The sequence below is a fragment of the Oryx dammah genome, unplaced genomic scaffold (genome assembly GCF_014754425.2).
Source record: "Oryx dammah isolate SB20612 unplaced genomic scaffold, SCBI_Odam_1.1 HiC_scaffold_19, whole genome shotgun sequence".
In the NCBI taxonomy this organism is placed as follows: domain Eukaryota; kingdom Metazoa; phylum Chordata; class Mammalia; order Artiodactyla; family Bovidae; genus Oryx; species Oryx dammah.
Window position 1 is genome coordinate 52,434,895 of NW_024070203.1, and position 18,811 is coordinate 52,453,705.

The window sequence follows — 18,811 nt, forward strand, 5'->3', positions numbered from 1 at the left end:
AAAGTATGGCAGGGCTTATAATAAAAATTATTTCCTAGAGAAAAATGACATTTTAAACATTGCTTCATTTAATAAGTTGTGTTCATTCCCTAGAGATAATAGCTTTTAATTGATAATATTTTAATTCTTCTAAATTAAGTTTTTATAAAGCTATTTTTAAATGTAATAAATTTATATTTTAATTAGTTGGCATGATAGGATAAATGAAGATTTAATTTATTTTACCAGTTCTCCTTTTTTATCTACTCTTCCCAATATAGTTTTAGCATTTTTTTCATCTCTCAGTAGGGAAATATTGAAACTTAAATAATATATATATATATATAAATATAGTCATTTTGTATTTCTTTACACGTAGGAATTATCTTTTGAGTCTCAACTTTGCAGTATGAAGATAATGAATAGTTCCCTTATGGTTAAAACAATGAAATTTAACCATGCTTGCATTTACTTTTATGTTTTCAGTATTTGTTTTGTCACTATAATTAATTTTATGCTTAGTCTATAGGTTCTTCAAATAGTTGGAAATAAACATTGGCTTTATTATGACTATTTAATATTTCAAAGCCAAGATTTGCCATTCATTTCCTTTAATATCTTCATTTTCTTATTTTCCTGGGATTCTAATTGCCTTCTATTTTTGCAACTTCTCATTTCTGGAATATTCTGGAATCTTTCCTTCATCATTTTCTTTATTCTGTGAGAAGCATGAATTGCAAATTGAGTAGGATAACACTAGCGACAAGGAGAACAGTTAGGAGGCTGCTGCCCTGTAAAAGCTGAAATATAAAGGGGCCTTAAATGACAGTAGTGGCAGTAGGATCAGCTCAAATCCATCATTATTATGAGTGAAACAGCTGGAAGCACATGCTCTCCATACAGTGTGTCAGTGGCATCATTTTGCATAGAAAATATTGCACAATATTTTTTTTTTATTTTCTATCATGCAAATCCCAAGATTAGAGATCGTAAAACCATTCTAGGTCATAGAAATTTTACAATTGACAAATATGGTAAACACAGACACCCACACATTAATTTAATAGCTATTAGTACAGAGGAATATCATACTTTTATTGTATTTTTAATAGTTGCACTAAGATTTTTATTAGTTTTTTTTAATTAAGTCATAGGGATTAAAAAAAAACCTGAATTACAGTGAAGTAGTTTTAATAATATGTATCCTTAATAGACAGTAGTTAATTGGGGTATGTATATGTTGGAGGGGGTATACTGGTTAGTATTTGCAAAGGATGACCTTGACATGGTTTGTGAGGCCTCCAAAGCAATTACGTAGAAACTGAGATGGAAAACAATGGCAAAAAGCAGACAGAAAAGCTTGAATTAGTCCAAATCACAGACATTGCTCAGCAGCATGAGATGACAGTTAAATTTTAATGAGGGGCGACACGAGATAATTAAATCTTGACATACAATTATGAAAGAAAATATCAGGTAACAATCTTGCTATGCAATATAAAAGAAGAAAAGACATTTTCTGAAAACTTGCCTGATGCTCTGTCATCTGAAACTATTCTTTATGAGTGCAGGGTGAAGGTCAAGGAGGTATCTCAACTCCATCAATCCTTTGGACAGTTACAAATGACCTTTCGCTTTCCATAAGACATTCAATATTCTGAATTGGAGGGATACATTTTTCTGTGTTTAGAAAATGGCAAAATTGAAACCTTTCCTGTTGCAGGAGCCTCACTTTTGTTGACTCTCTTGGACAGACTGTTCATTCCCCAAAGCTTGTTCAGGCTATGATCTCATTTGCATTAACTACCTAATCTAGAGAAAAACGTCAGTTCGATATTGTGTGTCTGAAATTTTTCTACTTGCAGAACAACTTATTCAAGCTTTAAAAATCTAGCATTGGCCTGTTAGAGGATGATAATACTTCCTTTAAAATACTTGAGTGATTTTTAACTTCAGAGAAGTAATCCAAAAGTTTTGCACTTACATTAGAAAGCTAATAAGCAGGATGGAAGCAAGATTAAATTCTTGAATTTTCTCTCCTAGCTGATAGTCTTAAAAATAGTTATTTTTCAGTAAAATTTTAAATACATAAAAAAGGTTCCTGCTCAGAAATAAGACTCTTCTTGCTCTAATGAATTCAGATTTTTACAATACTTACTTTTTCTTATTTTTTCTTATAAAAGGTCACAGTAATCAAGCTGTCATCAGCTTATGAAATATATAACAGTACAGCTACTGGCTAAAATTACATGTAGAGGTACCTTGAGATAACATAAGACTTATACTATACTTATGAATAAGTGCATTGTGATGTGTAGTTATAAAGTTTTAAGCATTAGAAATGCATGTGACACCAGTTCAAAGAGTAAGGTATTTTATATATTTTAAAACTTATTTACTTAATTATTCCTTTAATATAGAAGAATTGAGTCTCTCTCCTACAAGTCAAAGACTGCCCTAGGCAGTGAGGATACAACCAGGGTACAAGACAGATCTGCTCCTGGTGGAGGTTCCATTGAGGAGACATGACAAAGTAATGCATACAAGCAAACACATAAGAAACATCATTCCAAATACTGTGAAATTCACTGGAGAAAACAAAATAGAGTAATGGATAGACAAGTGGAAACTGAAGCAGAAGAGTGCTTTTCATACAGTGTGGTTAGGGAAACTGCATAAAGTGTGTATTCTTACCTGCCCAGGCTATTAAAATTGTGAAGCATCTGCATACATCTTAATTGTATGTAAGTTAATGAGAAATTGGTGAGGTTTCAGTCACCGATTGCCTTCTTTCCAAGGCCATTTCTCCAGCTAAACCGTTCATACTCATTTTTACCTATTTTCATTATTTACTCTTCTAAAATGGAATGGTGGTTTTTGATCATTGACTAATCTTACAGAAGATTACAGAAATAGCTTACTTCCTTAAATTGTTGTATTTTCTATAATACAACTGTCAAGGAATTAATATATTTTATGAGACAATTTTCTAAGTTTAATTATGGAAGAAGATATTATAACAGGTGGATGTTCTCATTTTACAATATGGTCTTTAAGCTTTTTGTAAATTATAATTTTATTGGAAAATTATTATAAAATTATTCAAAATTCCATCATATATTGTACAAAAAAGTATGCATTGTTCTAAAATGGTCTTTTTGATGATTGCATCATAATTATTTCCTCTACCCTGGGATTTCTATGCAATATCAAAAGTTTACTTTTGAGAGGCAGAGAATAACTTTTATTGGCCAATAAACAGATACAAAAAAAGACAACCCAAAAAGAATTAAGAAAACAAAAAGTAAAGTAATGATTGACAAAGGTTGATAATCTTAAATTTTTAAAATAGTTTTGAAAATTAATTACATGGAAATAACTTTCCTCTCTGATACACTGTAATCAGTTATACTCAGAATACAAGAGATTTCGTGTAAGCTGATGCAAAGATTTTATAGCAATATGGTTATAGTCCTGTGACACATCTCACCTGAAAGCAAACTCTTTATATTTCAGTGGCAAATTAAATCTAGTTAGAAAAAATAATAAACTTCAGATTTCAAGCTTAGTTGTAGCAAGATCTATTTTCAGCAGGAATGAAAGGTAACATTTTTTAACTTCAGAATTCCACTTATAAAATTGACTTCTAACCTACAGATGATTGTTTGAATTTTTGCACATTATGGTATACAAAATATTTTATTCCCAAATCATACCCATGTGAATCGGAGATCTTAGCTAGTATCCAAGTTTTCTAATAGGTTCACCGATAAAAATCATGTAAAACAAACAAAACAGGAAGTGGTCTGGGGCCTCCAATGCCTCTCCCAGGCTCTATCCCTTCTTCCCTCCGGTTTAGAAAGCACTCCAAACCAGATAATCTGTAAGAGCTTTAATAATATGTAGAGACACACTGGGCTTCTCCAGTAGCTTAGAGGTAAAGAATCCACCTGCAATGCTTGGAGACACAGGAGATGAGAGTTCGATCCTGTGGGTGGGGAAGATCCCTGGAGGAAGGCATGGCAACCTACTCTAGCATTCTTTCCTGGAGAATCCTGGGGACAGAGGAGCCTGGCGTGCTATAGTTCATGGGGTGGCAAAGAGTGGGACATGACTGAAGCTACTTAGCACACACACACAGTCGGTGTAGGAGTGATTTTGGTCCTGAAACATCTTCATTTTATACTTACTTACATAGATTATGTAACATTCTTTAGGGGGCCCTGAGGATTCCTGCCAGGTGAATTTGAAGATTCCAGATTTGCTTATCATCAGCAATCCTAGGTCCTGTATATTCATAGAAAAGGATTCTCCCTTTAGCAAATACCAACTTTTCTTTCATCAAGAGGTCTATCATGTGTGTGTTTAGAAGAATTGACTGTGTCAAATTCTTTCTATCCTTGGGGCATCAGCCTTATGCCCTTTTTACCCAGAAGAAAATGTAAAATACAGCTTCTGTGTAACCATTTACTTCCCATGAGCAAACAAGTATACTTATTTCAAATTATTCAATTCAGGTTAATATATATTGCTGGAGGAGTCACTTTTAACTTGGGATAGTGAAGAGTATTTCCACCAGCAAGGATCAAGGAGAAATGGAAAGATCCTGTGTTCACCCTATTATACTTCTCTTGCTCCTCAAGAAGAAAAGCTAGCTCCATTTGCAAGTAACATGGCTCATTCCCAAAGAATCGATGAAATCATTGATACAATTCATAGAAACTATAGTTCCATTACTGCTTCCCTATGTCCAGGTTGAAATTTAAAAAGTAAAAGAAGAGGTAAAAAGGTAAAGAAGAGACCAAAACTAAAACAGCCACCTTTCAAAGTTGCATTTCCTGTAACAAAAGACTGGTACAGTATATCTGAGAATTTCATAAAGTTAGTACAAAGCAAGTGACAAACATGGTCAGTGAAGAAATCTATTGGTTATCAACAAAATCCCTTCACCAAGTAGCATAGTGATACAGGGCATAAGACCATAGACAAATATACCAGGAAAGAACTTCATGGAGTGAATGGGGTGGCAGATACTTCTCTTTACAGGCAGATGACTCCATCAATGACAAGAGTATGAACTTCTCTTAGCAAGTTGCCATAATACAAGAGAGATAAATAATATGTGACAGAATGACATTTTTCTCTTTTATAACTGGAAAGCCATAGTCAAAGAGGGATTTGATTTTTTTAAATTGATAGATGTGCAGATAATTAATAATACTTACATTTTATTTTTGGAGTAATGATGCTAAGAAAGGTACTTGGAATAATTTTCAATGGAGCAGCAATCACTGAAAAAGAATCTTCCCTAAATGAAATTTCTAAATGGTCCTCCAAACAGAATATTTGGAAAGGGCCAATAGGGCTTTTTGGAATGGCTTCAGTGTTAAAAGAAATAGTAAAATTTGTGTATTAGAAATGAACGAACTTCCAATCACAGCTCACAAGAGAAAATTTTCAGCTTCCATAGAGTTTAAGATTTTGCCTTACTTTTTCATGACATTAAAACTGTTCTATTTCTGTGATAGTGCATCCAAGTGACATAACTCAGTAATAAATTTAGTATCTCAAAGGGCTTTAATCTATCACACCAGAGTCAATATATTTATTATGTTTTTAATATTGACAGTTACATTTTAGCATTTTAGCATTTACATACATACATATATTAATTATCAATTGCTACTAACAAATTACTGCACACCCAGCTCTTTAAAATGTCACATACTTGTCTCAGTTTTCATAGATTGAGAGCCCAGGGAAATCTTAACTGGGTTTCATGCTTAGATTCTCAAAAGGCTGCAATTAAAGCATCAGCCAGGCTGTGTTACTATTTGGAGGCTTGACCTAGGAAGAATCTTATTTTAAACTTACTCAGGTTTGTTGTCGGAGAAGGCAATGGCAACTCACTCCAGTACTCTTGCCTGGAGAATCCCAGGGGCCGGGGAGCCTGGTGGGCCTGCCGTCTATAGGGTCGCACAGAGTTAGACATGACTGAAGCAATTTAGCAGCAGCAGCAGCAAGTTGTTGTGGGACTTATTTCCTGTAGACTGAATGATTGAAATCCTGGCTTTCTTACCTACTGTCAGCCCAGGGACTGCTTTCAGCTCCTAAAGCCCATCCTCAGGTCCTTGTTTGTGGTCCCCTCCATAAGCCATCTCATAGCACAGGAGCTTCTTCAAGGCTAGCAGGACCATCTCTCTTTTGATGAATTCAAAGTCAATTTTAAATAACCTTTATTATGTATGTGAATCCCTTCACTTTGCTGTGTAGCATAACTCAATCATAAGAGTTAAACTTGGTCACCCCACTCCTGTATTCTTGCCTGGAAAACCCCATGGACAGAGGAGCCTGGCAGGCTAACATTGGACATGACTGAGCGACTTCACTTTACTTTACCTTTGAAATAAGTCACAGCCCAAGTTCAAGGGGAATAGATTGCACGAGTGTGTAGATGAGAGTTTGGTAATCATCTTAGAATTGTACCTATTAATTTGTTATTAGTCATATTTTTAAAAATTGTACCCTTTAATATTTCAAAATCATGTATTCACCATACATTGTTCCCAGTTAGATATTACTCTTTAACTTCTGAATCAGTTTTCCTTTTCAATATCTTTAACTCTCTGACAGACTTATCCATGGTTTATTGTCAATGCCTATTGTTGTGACCTAAAATTGTGAATTGAGATTCTCTAATTCTAATAACAGAATATATAGCTATTACTTCAAAATTTAGAATAAGGTAGTCCTAGAAACTCAAGTATCTGAGTTTAGGTAGCTTTATAAATGTTAAATATCTAGACAGAAACATTAAATATTTAGAAATATTAAAATAATAGAAAATAATACAAATATTTTCAGGGAGAACTATGAGAATAAACAATTATAAAGGCATAAGTGGCTATATGCTCTTATCATTTTTAAAATACACTGTTAATTTTTCTTCAACATTCAAAAAACGAAGATCATGGCATCTGGTCCCATCATTTAATGGCAAATAGATGGGGAAACAATGGAAACAATGACAGACTTTATTTTCTTGGGCTCCAAAATCACTGCAGATAGTGACTGCTGCTCCTGCTAAGTCGCTTCAGTCATGTACGACTCTGTGCGACCCCATAGACAGTAGCCCACCAGGCTTCCCCGTCCCTGGGATTCTCCAGGGAAGAACACTGGAGTGGGTCGCCATTTCCTTCTCCAATGCAGGAAAGGGAAAGTGAAGTCACTCAGTTGTGCCCGACTCTTAGCGACCCCATGGACTACAGCCTACCAGGCTCCTCCATCCATGGGATTTTCCAGGCAAGAGTACTGGAGTGGGGTGCCATTGTCTTTTACAGCCACGAAATTAAAAGTAATTCCATTACTTGGAAGAAAAGTAATGACAAACCTAGAGAACATATTGAAAAACAGAGACATTACATGCCTACAAAGTTCTGTATAGCCTAAGGTATGGTTTTTCTAGTAGTCATGTATGGATGTTAGAGCTGGACTATAAAGAAAGCTGAGGACCTAAGAATTGATACTTTCTAACTGTGGTACTGGAGAAGACTTTTGAGAGTCTGTTGTACAGCTAGAAGCTCCAACCAGTCAATCCTAAAGGAAATCAACTCTGAATATTCATTGGAAGGACTGATGCTGAAGCTGAAGCTCCAATACTTTGATCACCTGATAAGAAGAACTGACTCATTGGAAAAGACCCTGAGGCTTGGAAAGACTGAAGGCAGGAGGAGAAGGGAATGACAGAAGATCAGATGGTTGGATGATATCACCAACTCAATAGACATGAGTTTGAACAAACTGTGGGAGATGGTTAAGAGAGGGAAATCTGGTGTGCTGCAGTCCATGGGGTTGTAAAGAGTCAGATATGACCGGACAGCTGAACAAAAACAACAAAGTGGCTGTATGTTCTTATCATTTTAAAATACATTGTTAATCTTTCTTGTTTAATTTTAATAAATCTATATATATGGAGTACTAGTTCATCATTTATTTTCTATTAATTTTCATTTACTTTTAAATTCAATTTTATTAGGTCAAATATAGAGATAATAACATATTATATTAACAAGCAATATTAATGAAATAAAATTGATGCTCCTGATACATTTTTCAGACATGAGCTTTAATAATGGAAAAAGCAGGTAAGAAACCAGTAGGCATAAAATACTTTTCAATGACAGGTAACAAGACAATTAGCCATTTGGAAGATAAAATAAAAACCAGGACTTTTTTCCAGCTTATTCCACAAAATGAATTTATCTTAAAGGAAAAGAGAGTCGAATATATAAAGCACTAAAAAAAATCTAGGACAGAAATAAGACAATTTATCTGAAAGAAATCTTTATAAGAATACAAATGATGAAAATAAATGATCAAAAATTTCATCAAATAAAAATTTAAAGCACCTTGATATAAATTCTTGGAGAAGGCAATGGCACCCCTCTCCAGAACTCTTGCCTGGAAAATCCCATGGATGAAGGAGCTTAGTGGGCTGCAGTCCATGGGGTCGCTAAGAGTCGGGCACGACTGAGCGACTTCACTTTCACTTTTCGCTTTCATGCATTGGAGAAGGAAATGGCGACCCACTCCAGTGTTCTTGCCTGGAGAATCTCAGGGACAGAGGAGCCTGGTGGGCTGCCGTCTATGGGGTTGCACAGAGTCGTACATGACTGAAGTGACTTAGCAGCAGCAGATATCAATTCTATACACAAATTAAAATAACTGGAAAAAATAACAGATGTGCTAATATCCTTAACAGATCTATATTTCTCATAATTCAATAAGGACAATTCTAACAATACCAGTGAATCATAATAAAGACCATAAACATCCTTATGTCTCCATTAGTTTGGGTGTGTGCTTAGTTGCTCAATTGTGTCTGACTCTTGGTGACACCATGGACTATAGCCTGCCAGGCTCCTCTGTCCATGGGGATTCTCCAGGCAACAATATTGGAGTGGGTTACCATGCCCTCCTCCAGGAGATCTTCCCAAAGTGAAAGTGAAGTAGCTCAGTCGTGTCCTGACTCTTTGCGACCCCATGGACGGTAGCCTACCAGGCTCTGTGATTCATGGGATTTTCCAGGCAAGAATACTGAAGTGGGCTGCCATTTCCTTCTCCAGGGGATCTTCCCAACCCAGGGATCGAACCCTGGTCTCCTGCATTGCAGAAAGACGCTTTACCTTCTGAGCCACTAGGGATCGTCCCAAAACAGGGGTTAAATCCAGGTCTCTCGCATTGCAGACAGATTCTTTACCATCTGAGGCACCAGGGAAACCCTTCCATTACGTTAAATTGTCAAAATTTATTTTTTTCATATAGGTCATATGTATTACTATTTCATCCTAATATTTTTATATAATTTTGTCTATTTAATTTTACATCTGAGATAAAAATGCTAAATAAATGGAGTTAATACTGGGAAAATTAATAATAACTTTTTACCATAATTAGAAAAAAATTTTCTGTGACCTTCAGATAATTTAAGTTTTCAACAGCTTCTGCTTCTGGTCTATTTGAGTGATATATAAACTCTTCCTCTTTCTGTTGTTTTCATATTTATTGGTACCATCATATACAAATAATTCTCTTTTCTTTTACTATCCTCTGTAACTGATATTCTTTCTCAATTTGTATTTCTTAATTTTCTTTTTAATGAAACAATCAACAAATTTTGTTTTATATTACTACTATGTATTTCTTGAATTGGTCCCAAGAATCCAATATTGAGATGCATTTATTGTTTATTTCCCTTATTTTTAATTATAAATTTCTGCCTTTGGCTCAAAGGTTAAAGCGTCTGCCTCCAATGTGGGAGACCCGGGTTCGATCCCTGGGTCAGGAAGATTCCCCTGGAGAAGGAAATGGCAACCCACTCCAGTATTCTTGCCTGGAGAATCCCATGGACGGAGAAGCCTAGTAGGTTACAGTCCATGGGGTCGCAAAGATTTGGACACGACTGAGCGACTTCACCTCACCTCCTTGACCCTCTCATTTTACTTAGTTATATTCTAATTTCTTGAATTGAATGTTATATTTATTTTCAATGTTTAAAGGTAAGTATAACACAGATCCAGGTAGCGTTTTATACTTTTTTTAAAAAAAAAGATCTATAGGAGCCCGGCAGGCTACAGTCCATGGGGTCGCAAAGAGTCAGACACAACTGAGTGACTGACACACACACACACACACACACACACACACACACACGTGCATTTCCAACAGTTTTATATTTACAGAAAAATTGAGAGGAAGTTACAGAGATTTCCTATATACCTCCAGTCCCTCATAGTCTCCTCCATTATCAACATTTCCCACCAGAGTAGTACATTTGTTAGAAATGATGAACCTATATTGATACTTTATGATCATCCAAGTCAACTGTACATTAGAGGCCAGTACTGGTGATGTAAATTTGATAAGCTTGGAAAAACATACAATGATACAGATTTGTCATTCTGGTCTTCCCAGGAGGCACATGATATATCTTGGTTACTTCTAAGCTTCGGCAATTCTTTGTGCAGGATACAGCATTTCTGTATCTTATGATAAGAGTACGTTTAGTTTTGCAAGAAAGCACTTCCAAAGTGGCTGTGGCATTGCATTCCTACCAGCAAAGAATGAAAATTCTGGTGGCACCACATCTTCATCAACACTTAATGTTGTCATGTTCAAGATATTGGCTTTTCTTATAGGTGTGTACTGGTATCTCGTTGCTGTTTTAAAATGCATTTCTCTGATGACATGATGTGGAGCATCTTTTCACAGATAATTCACTATCTGTATATCTTTGGTGAGGTGTCTGTTAAGGTCTTTGTTCCATTTCCTAATTTTTTTTTCTTTTTATCTTACTAAGTTTTGAGTTCTTTATATATTTTGGATGAAGTTTTCGTTTGTTTGTTTTTAAGTCTGAAGTGACACGCTGTCTTGATTCAATTCAGTTCAGTCACTCAGTCATGTCTGACTTTTTACGACCCCATGAATCGCAGCATGTCAGGCCTCCCTGTCCATCACCAACTCCCAGAGTTCACTCAGACTCATGTCCATCGAGTCCGTGATGCCATCCAGCCGTCTCATCCTCGGTCGTCCCCTCTCCTCCTGCCCCCAATCCCTCCCAGCATCAGAGTCTTTTCCAATGAGTCAACTCTTTGCATGAGGTGGCCAAAGTACTGGAGTTTCAGCTTTAGCATCAGTCCATTCAAAGAACATCCAGGACTGATCTCCTTTAGGATGGACTGGTTGTATCTCCTTGCAGTCTAAGGGACTCTCAAGAGTCTTCTCCCAACACCACAGTTCAAAAGCATCAATTCTTTGGCACTCAGCTTTCTTCATAGTCCAACTCTCACAGCCATACATGACCACAGGAAAAACCATAGCCTTGACTAGACGGACCTTTGTTGGCAAAGTAATGTCTCTGCTTTTGAATATGCTATCTAGGTTGGTCATAACTTTCCTTCCAAGGAGTAAGCATCTTTTAATTTCATGGCTGCAGTCACCATCTGCAGTGATTTTGGAGCCCCCCAAAATAAAGACTGACACTGTTTCCACTCTTTCCCCATCTATTTGCCATGAAGTGATGGGACCAGATGCCATGATCTTCGTTTTCTGTATGTTGAGCTTTAAGCCAAAGATTCACTCTCCTCTTTCACTTTCATCAAGAGGCTTTTGAGTTCCTCTTTACTTTCTGCCATAAGGGTGGTGTCATCTGCATAGCTGAGGTTATTGATATTTCTCCCGGCAATCTTGATTCCAGCTTGTGCTTCTTCCAGCCCAGCGTTTCTCATGATGTACTCTGCATAGAAGTTAAATAAGCAGGGTGACAATATACAGCCTTCACATACTCCTTTTGCTATTTGGAACCAGTCGGTAGTTCCATGTCCAGTTCTAACTGTTGCTTCCTAACCTACATATAGGTTTATCAAGAGGCAGGTCAAGTGGTCTGGTATTCCCATCTCTTTCAGAATTTTCCACAGTTTATTGTGAAATAAACTGTTTATTTCACAGTTTATTATTCCACACAGTCAAAGACTTTGGCATAGTCAATAAAGCAGAAATAGATGTTTTTCTGGAACTCTCTTGCTTTTTCCATGATCCAGCAGATGTTGGCAATTTGATCTCTGGTTCCTCTGCCTTTTCTAAAACCAGCTTGAACATCTGGAAGTTCACGGTTCATGTACTGCTGAAGCTTGGCTTGGAGAATTTTGAGCATTACTTTACTACTGTGTGAGATGAGTGCAATTGTGTGGTAGTTTGAGCATTCTTTGGGATTGCCTTTCTTTGATATTGGAATGAAAACTGACCTTTACCAGTCCTGTGGCCACTGTTGATTCTTCCAAATTTGTGGGCATATTGAGTGCAGCACTTTCACAGCATCATCTTTCAGAATTTGAAATAGCTCAGCTGGAATTCCATGACCTTCTCCAGCTTTGTTCATAGTGATGCTTTCTTTTTTTAAAAAATTATTTTTTTATTTTTACTTTATTTTACTTTACAATACTGTATTGGTTTTGCCATACATTGACATGAATCCACCACGGGTGTAGACGAGCTCCCAATCCTGAATCCCCCTCCCACCTCCTACCCCATATCATCTCTCTGGATCATCCCCATGCACCAGCCCCAAGCATCCTATATCCTGTATCGAACATAGACTGGCACTTCGTTTCTTACATGATAGTATACATGTTTCAATCCATTCTTCCAAATCATCCCACCCTCTCCCTCTCCCTCAGAGTCCAAAAGTCGGTTCTATACATCTGTGTCTCTTTTGCTGTCTCGTATACAGGGTCATCATTACCATCTTTCTAAATTCCGTATATATGTGTCAGTATACTGTATTGGTGTTTTTCTTTCTGGCTTACTTCACTCTGTACAATCAGCTCGAATTTCATCCATCTCATTAAAACTGATTCAAATGTATTCTTTTTAATGGCTGAGTAATACTCCATTGTGTATATGTACCACAGCTTTCTTATCTATTCATCTGCTGATGGACATCTAAGTTGTTTCCATGTCCTGGCTATTATAAACAGTGTTGCAATGAACATTGGGGTACATGTGTCTCTTTCAATTCTGGTTTCCTCGGTGTGTATGCCTAGTAGAGGGATTGCTGGGTCATAAGGCAGCTCTATTTGCAATTTTTAAAGGAATCTCCACACTGTTTTCCATAGTGGCTGTACTAGTTTGCATTCCCACCAACAGTGTAAGAGGGTTCCCTTTACTCCACATCCTCTCCAGCATTTATTGCTTGTAGACTTTTGGATCACAGCTATTCTGACTGGTGTGAAATGGTACCTCATTGTGGTCTTGATTTGCATTTCTCTGATAATGAGTGATGTTGAGCATCTTTTCATGTGTTTGTTAGCCATCCGTATGTCTTCTTTGGAGAAATGAATATTTAGTTCTTTGGCCCATTTTTTGATTGGGTCATTTATTTTTCTGGAGTTGAGCTGCATAAGTTGCTTGTATATTTTTGAGATTAGTTGTTTGTCAGTTGCTTCATTTGCTATTGTTTTCTCCCATTCAGAAGGCTGTCTTTTCACCTTACGTATAGTTTCCTTTGTTGTGCAGACGCTTTTGATTTTAATTAGATCCCATTTGTTTATTTTTGCTTTTATTTCCAGTATTCTGGGAGGTGGATCATAGAGGATCCTGCTGTGATTTATGTCAGAGAGTGTTTTGCCTATGTTCTCCTCTAAGAGTTTTATAGTTTCTGGTCTTACGTTTAGATCTTTAATCCATTTTGTGTTTATTTTTGTGTGTGGTGTTAGAAAGTGATCTAGTTTCATTCTTTTACAAGTGGTTGACCAGTTTTCCCAGCACCACTTGTTAAAGAGATTGTTTTTACTCCATTGTATATTCTTGCCTCCTTTGTCGAAGATAAGTTGTCCATAGGTGTGTGGACTTATCTCTGGGCTTTCTGTTTTGTTCCACTGATCTGTATTTCTGTCTTTGTGCCAATACCATACTGTCTTAATGACTGTGGCGTTGTAGTAGAGCCTGAAGTCAGGCAAGTTGATTCTTCCAGTTCCATTCTTCTTTCTCAAGATTGCTTGGGCTATTCGAGTTTTTTGTATTTCCATACAAATCTTGAAATTATTTGTTCTAGTTCTGTGAAAAATACCGCTGGTAGCTTGATAGGGATTGCATTGAATCTCTAGATTGCTTTGGGTAGTATACTCATTTTTGCTATATTGATTCTTCCAATCCATGAACATGGTATATTTCTCCATCTATTAGTGTCCTCTTTGATTTCTTTCATCAGTGTTTTATAGTTTTCGATATATAGGTCTTTAGTTTCTTTAGGTAGGTATATTCCTAAGTATTTTATTCTTTTCGTTGCAGTGGTGAATGAAATTGTTTCCTTAATTTCTTTTTCTACTTTCTCATTATTAGTGTATAGGAATGCAAGGGATTTCTGGGTGTTGATTTTATATCCTGCAACTTTACTATATTCATTGATTAGCTCTAGTAATTTTCTGGTAGAGTCTTTAGGGTTTTCTATGTAGAGGATCATGTCATCTGCAAACAGTGAGAGTTTTACTTCTTCTTTTCCAATTTGGATTCCTTTTATTTCTTTTTCTGCTCTGATTGCTGTGGCCAAAACTTCCAGAACTATGTTGAATAGTAGCAGTGAAAGTGGGCACCCTTGTCTTGCTCCTGACTTTAGGGGAAATGCTTTCAATTTTTCACCATTGAGGATAATGTTTGCTGTGGGTTTGTCATATATAGCTTTTATTATGTTGAGGTATGTTCCTTCTATTCCTGCTTTCTGGAGAGTTTTTATCATAAATGGATGTTGAATTTTGTCAAAGGCCTTCTCTGCATCTATTGAGATAATCATATGGCTTTTATTTTTCAATTTGTTAATGTGGTGAATTACATTGATTGATTTGCAGATATTGAAGAATCCTTGCATCCCTAGGATAAAGCCCACCTGGTCATGGTGTATGATCTTTTTAATGTGTTGTTGGATTTTGATTGCTAGAATTATGTTGAGGATTTTTGCATCTATGTTCATCAGTGATATTGGCCTGTAGTTTTCTTTTTTTTTGTAGCGTCTTTGTCGGGTTTTGGTATTAGGGTGATGGTGGCCTCATAGAAAGAGTTTGGAAGTTTACTTTCCTCTGCAATTTTCTGGAAGAGTTTCAATAGAATAGGTGTTAGCTCTTCTCGAAATTTTTGGTAGAATTCAGCTGTGAAGCCCTCTGGTCCTGGGCTTTTGTTTGCTGGAAGGTTTCGGATTACAGTTTCAATTTCCATGCTTGTGATGGGTCTGTTAAGATTTTTTATTTCTTCCTGGTTCAGTTTTGGAAAGTTGTACTTTTCTAAGAATTTGTCCATTTCTTCCACGTTGTCCATTTTATTGGCATATAATTGCTGATAGTAGTCTCTTATGATACTTTGTATTTCTGTGTTGTCTGTTGTGATCTCTCCATTTTCATTTCTAATTTTATTGATTTTATTCTTCTCCCTTTTTGTCTTGATGAGTGTGGCTAATGGTTGTCAATTTTATTTATCCTTTCAAAGAACCAGCTTTAGGCTTTGTTGATTTTTGTTATGGTCTCTTTTGTTTCTTTTGCGTTTATTTCTGCCCTAATTTTTAAGATTTCTTTCCTTCTACTAACTCTGGGTTTCTCCATTTGTTCCTTTTCTAGTTGCTTTAGGTGTAGAGTTAGGTTATTTATTTGACTTTTTTCTTGTTTCTTGAGGTATGCCTGTATTGCTATGAACTTTCCCCTTAACACTGCTTTTATAGTGTCCCACAGGTTTTGGGTTGTTGTGTTTTCATTTTCATTCATTTCTATGCATAATTTGATTTCTTTTTTGATTTCTTCTGTGATTTGTTGGTTATTCAGAAGCGTGTTGTTCAGCCTCCATATGTTGGGATTTTTAATAGTTTTTCTCCTGTAATTCAGATCTAATCTTAGTGCATTATGGTCAGAAAAGATGCTTGGAATGATTTTGATTTTTGTGAATTTATCAAGGTTAGATTTATGGCCCAGGATGTGATCTATCCTGGAAAAGGTTCCGTGTGCATTTGAGAAAAAGGTGAAATTCATTGTTTTGGGGTGAAATGTCTTATAGATATCAATTAGGTCTAACTGGTCTATTGTATCATTTAAAGTTTGTGTTTCTTTGCTAATTTTCTGTTTAGTTGATCTGTCCATGGGTGTGAGTGGGGTATTAAAATCTCCCACTATTATTGTGTTATTGTTAATTTCCCCTTTCATGCTTGTTAGCATTTGTCTTACATATTGCAGTGCTCCTATGTTGGGTGCATATAGATTTATAATTGTTATATCTTCTTCTTGGATTGATCCTTTGATCATTATGTAGTGGCCTTCTTTGTCTCTTTTCACAGCCTTTGTTTTAAAGTCTATTTTATCGGAGATGAGTATTGCTACTCCTGCTTTCTTTTGGTGTCTATTTGCGTGGAATATCTTTTTCCAGCCCTTCACTTTCAGTCTGTATGTGTCCGTTGTTTTGAGGTGGGTCTCTTGTAGGGATCTTGTTTTTGTATCCATTCAGCCAGTATTTGCCTTTTGGTTGGGGCATTCAACCCATTTATGTTTAAGGTAATTATTGATAAGTGTGATCCTGTTGCCATTTACTTTATTGTTTTGGGTTCGGGTTTATACACCCTTTTTGTGTTTTCTGTCTAGAGAATATCCTTTAGTATTTGTTGGAGAGCTGGTTTGGTGGTGCTGAATTCTCTTAGCTTTTGCTTGTCTGTAAAGCTTTTTATTTCTCCTTCATGTTTGAATGAGATCCTTGCTGGGGACAGCAATCTGCGCTGTAGGTTATTTTCTTTCATTACTTTAAGTATGTCTTGCCATTCCCTCCTGGCCTGAAGAGTTTCTATTGAAAGATCTGCAGTTATCCTTATGGGAATCCCCTTGTGTGTTATTTGTTGTTTTTCCCTCGCTGCTTTTAATAGTTGTTCTTTGTGTTTGGTCTTTGTTAATTTGATTAATATATGTCTTGGGGTGTTTTGCCTTGGGTTTATCGTGTTTGGAACTCTCTGGGTTTCTTGGACTTGGGTGATTATTTCCTTCCCCATTTTAGGGAAGTTTTCAACTATTATCTCCTCAAGAATTTTCTCATGGTCTTTCTTTTCGTCTTCTTCTGGGACTCCTATAATTCGAATGTTGGAGCATTTCATATTGTCCTGGAGGTCTCTGAGGTTGTCCTCATTTCTTTTAATTCGTTTTTTTTTTCTCACTGATTCATTTATTTCTACCATTCTATCTTCTATTTCACTAATCCTATCTTCTGCCTCTGTTATTCTACTATTTGTTGCCTCCAGAGTGTTTCTGATCTCATTTATTGCATTATTCATTATATATTGACTCTTTTTTATTTCTTCTAGGTCCTTGTTAAACTTTTCTTGCATCTTCTCAATCCTTGTCTCCAGCCTATTTATCTGTGATTCCATTTTGATTTCAAGATTTTGGATCATTTTCACTATCAATATTCGGAATTCTTTCTCAGGTAGATTCCGTATCTCTTCCTCTTTGGTTTGGTTTGGTTTGGTTTGGTAGGCATTTCTCCTGTTCCTTTACCTGCTGGGTATTCCTCTGTCTCTTCATCTTGGTTATATTGCTGCGTTTGGGGTGGCCTTTCTATATTCTGTGAATTTGTGGAGTTCTCTTTATTATGGAGTTTCCTCACTGTGGGTGGGGTTGTATCAGTGGCTTGTCAAGGTTTCTTGGTTAGGGAGGCTTGTGTTGGAGTTCTGGTGGGTGGAGCTGGATTTCTCCTCTCTGGAGTGCTGTGAATTGTCCAGTAATGGGTTGTGAGATGTCAATGGTTTTGGAGTAGTTTTGAGCTGCCTGTATATTGAAGCTCAGGGGTATGTTCCTGTGTTGCTAGAGAATTTGTGTGGTATGTCTTGCTCTGGAACTTGTTGGCCCTTGGGTGGTGCTTGGTTTCAGTGTAGGTATGGAGGCGTTTGATGAGCTCCTATTGATTAATGTTCCCTGGATTCAGGATTTCTCTGATGTTCTTAGGATTTGGACTTAAGCCTCCTGTTTCTGGTTTCCAGTTTTATTTTTACCCTAGCCTCAGGACTTCTCCATCTATACAGCACTGATGATAAACCATCTAGGTTAAAGATGAAAGGTTTCTCCACTTTGAGGGTCACCCATAGAGGTTCACTGAGTTACACGGAGAAGAGAAGAGGGAGAGGGTAGTTAGAGGTGACTGGAATGAGATAAAGTGGGATCAAAAGAGGAGAGAGCAAGCTAGCCAGTAATCACCTCCTTATATATGCTCCACAGTCTGGATCACTTAGAGGTGTTCACAGAGTTATACAGGGAAGAGGAGAGGTAGGAAGTAGACAGAGGTGGCCAGGAGGATAAAAGAGGGAAATGAAAGGGACAGTGAGAGATTCGGCCAGTAACCAGTTCCCTGAGTGTTCTCCACCGTCTGGAATGCACAGAGATTCACAGGGCTGGGTAGAGAAGAGAAGGGGGAGGGAGGAGACAGAGGCCACCTGGTGGAGAAAAAGGAGAGTCCAAAGGAGGAGAGAGTGGTCAAGCCAGTAATCTCGCTCCCATGTAAAATTGGGTACTGAAGATTGGGTTTTTACATGTACAAAATTGACAACAAATACCAAAAAGCAAAGATTAAAAATCTGGAGTAGAGATTGGATTTTCAAAAATACAATATTAAAGAAAAGAAGAAGAAGAGGAAAAAAAGAAAAAACAAACAAACAAAACCCCACAAAGCCACAAGAATTATTAAAAATAATAATTAGAGAAATAGAGTACTTAAAAATTTAAGAAAGTTAAAAAAAAAAAAGAAAAACAAAAAAAAAAAAAAGGAG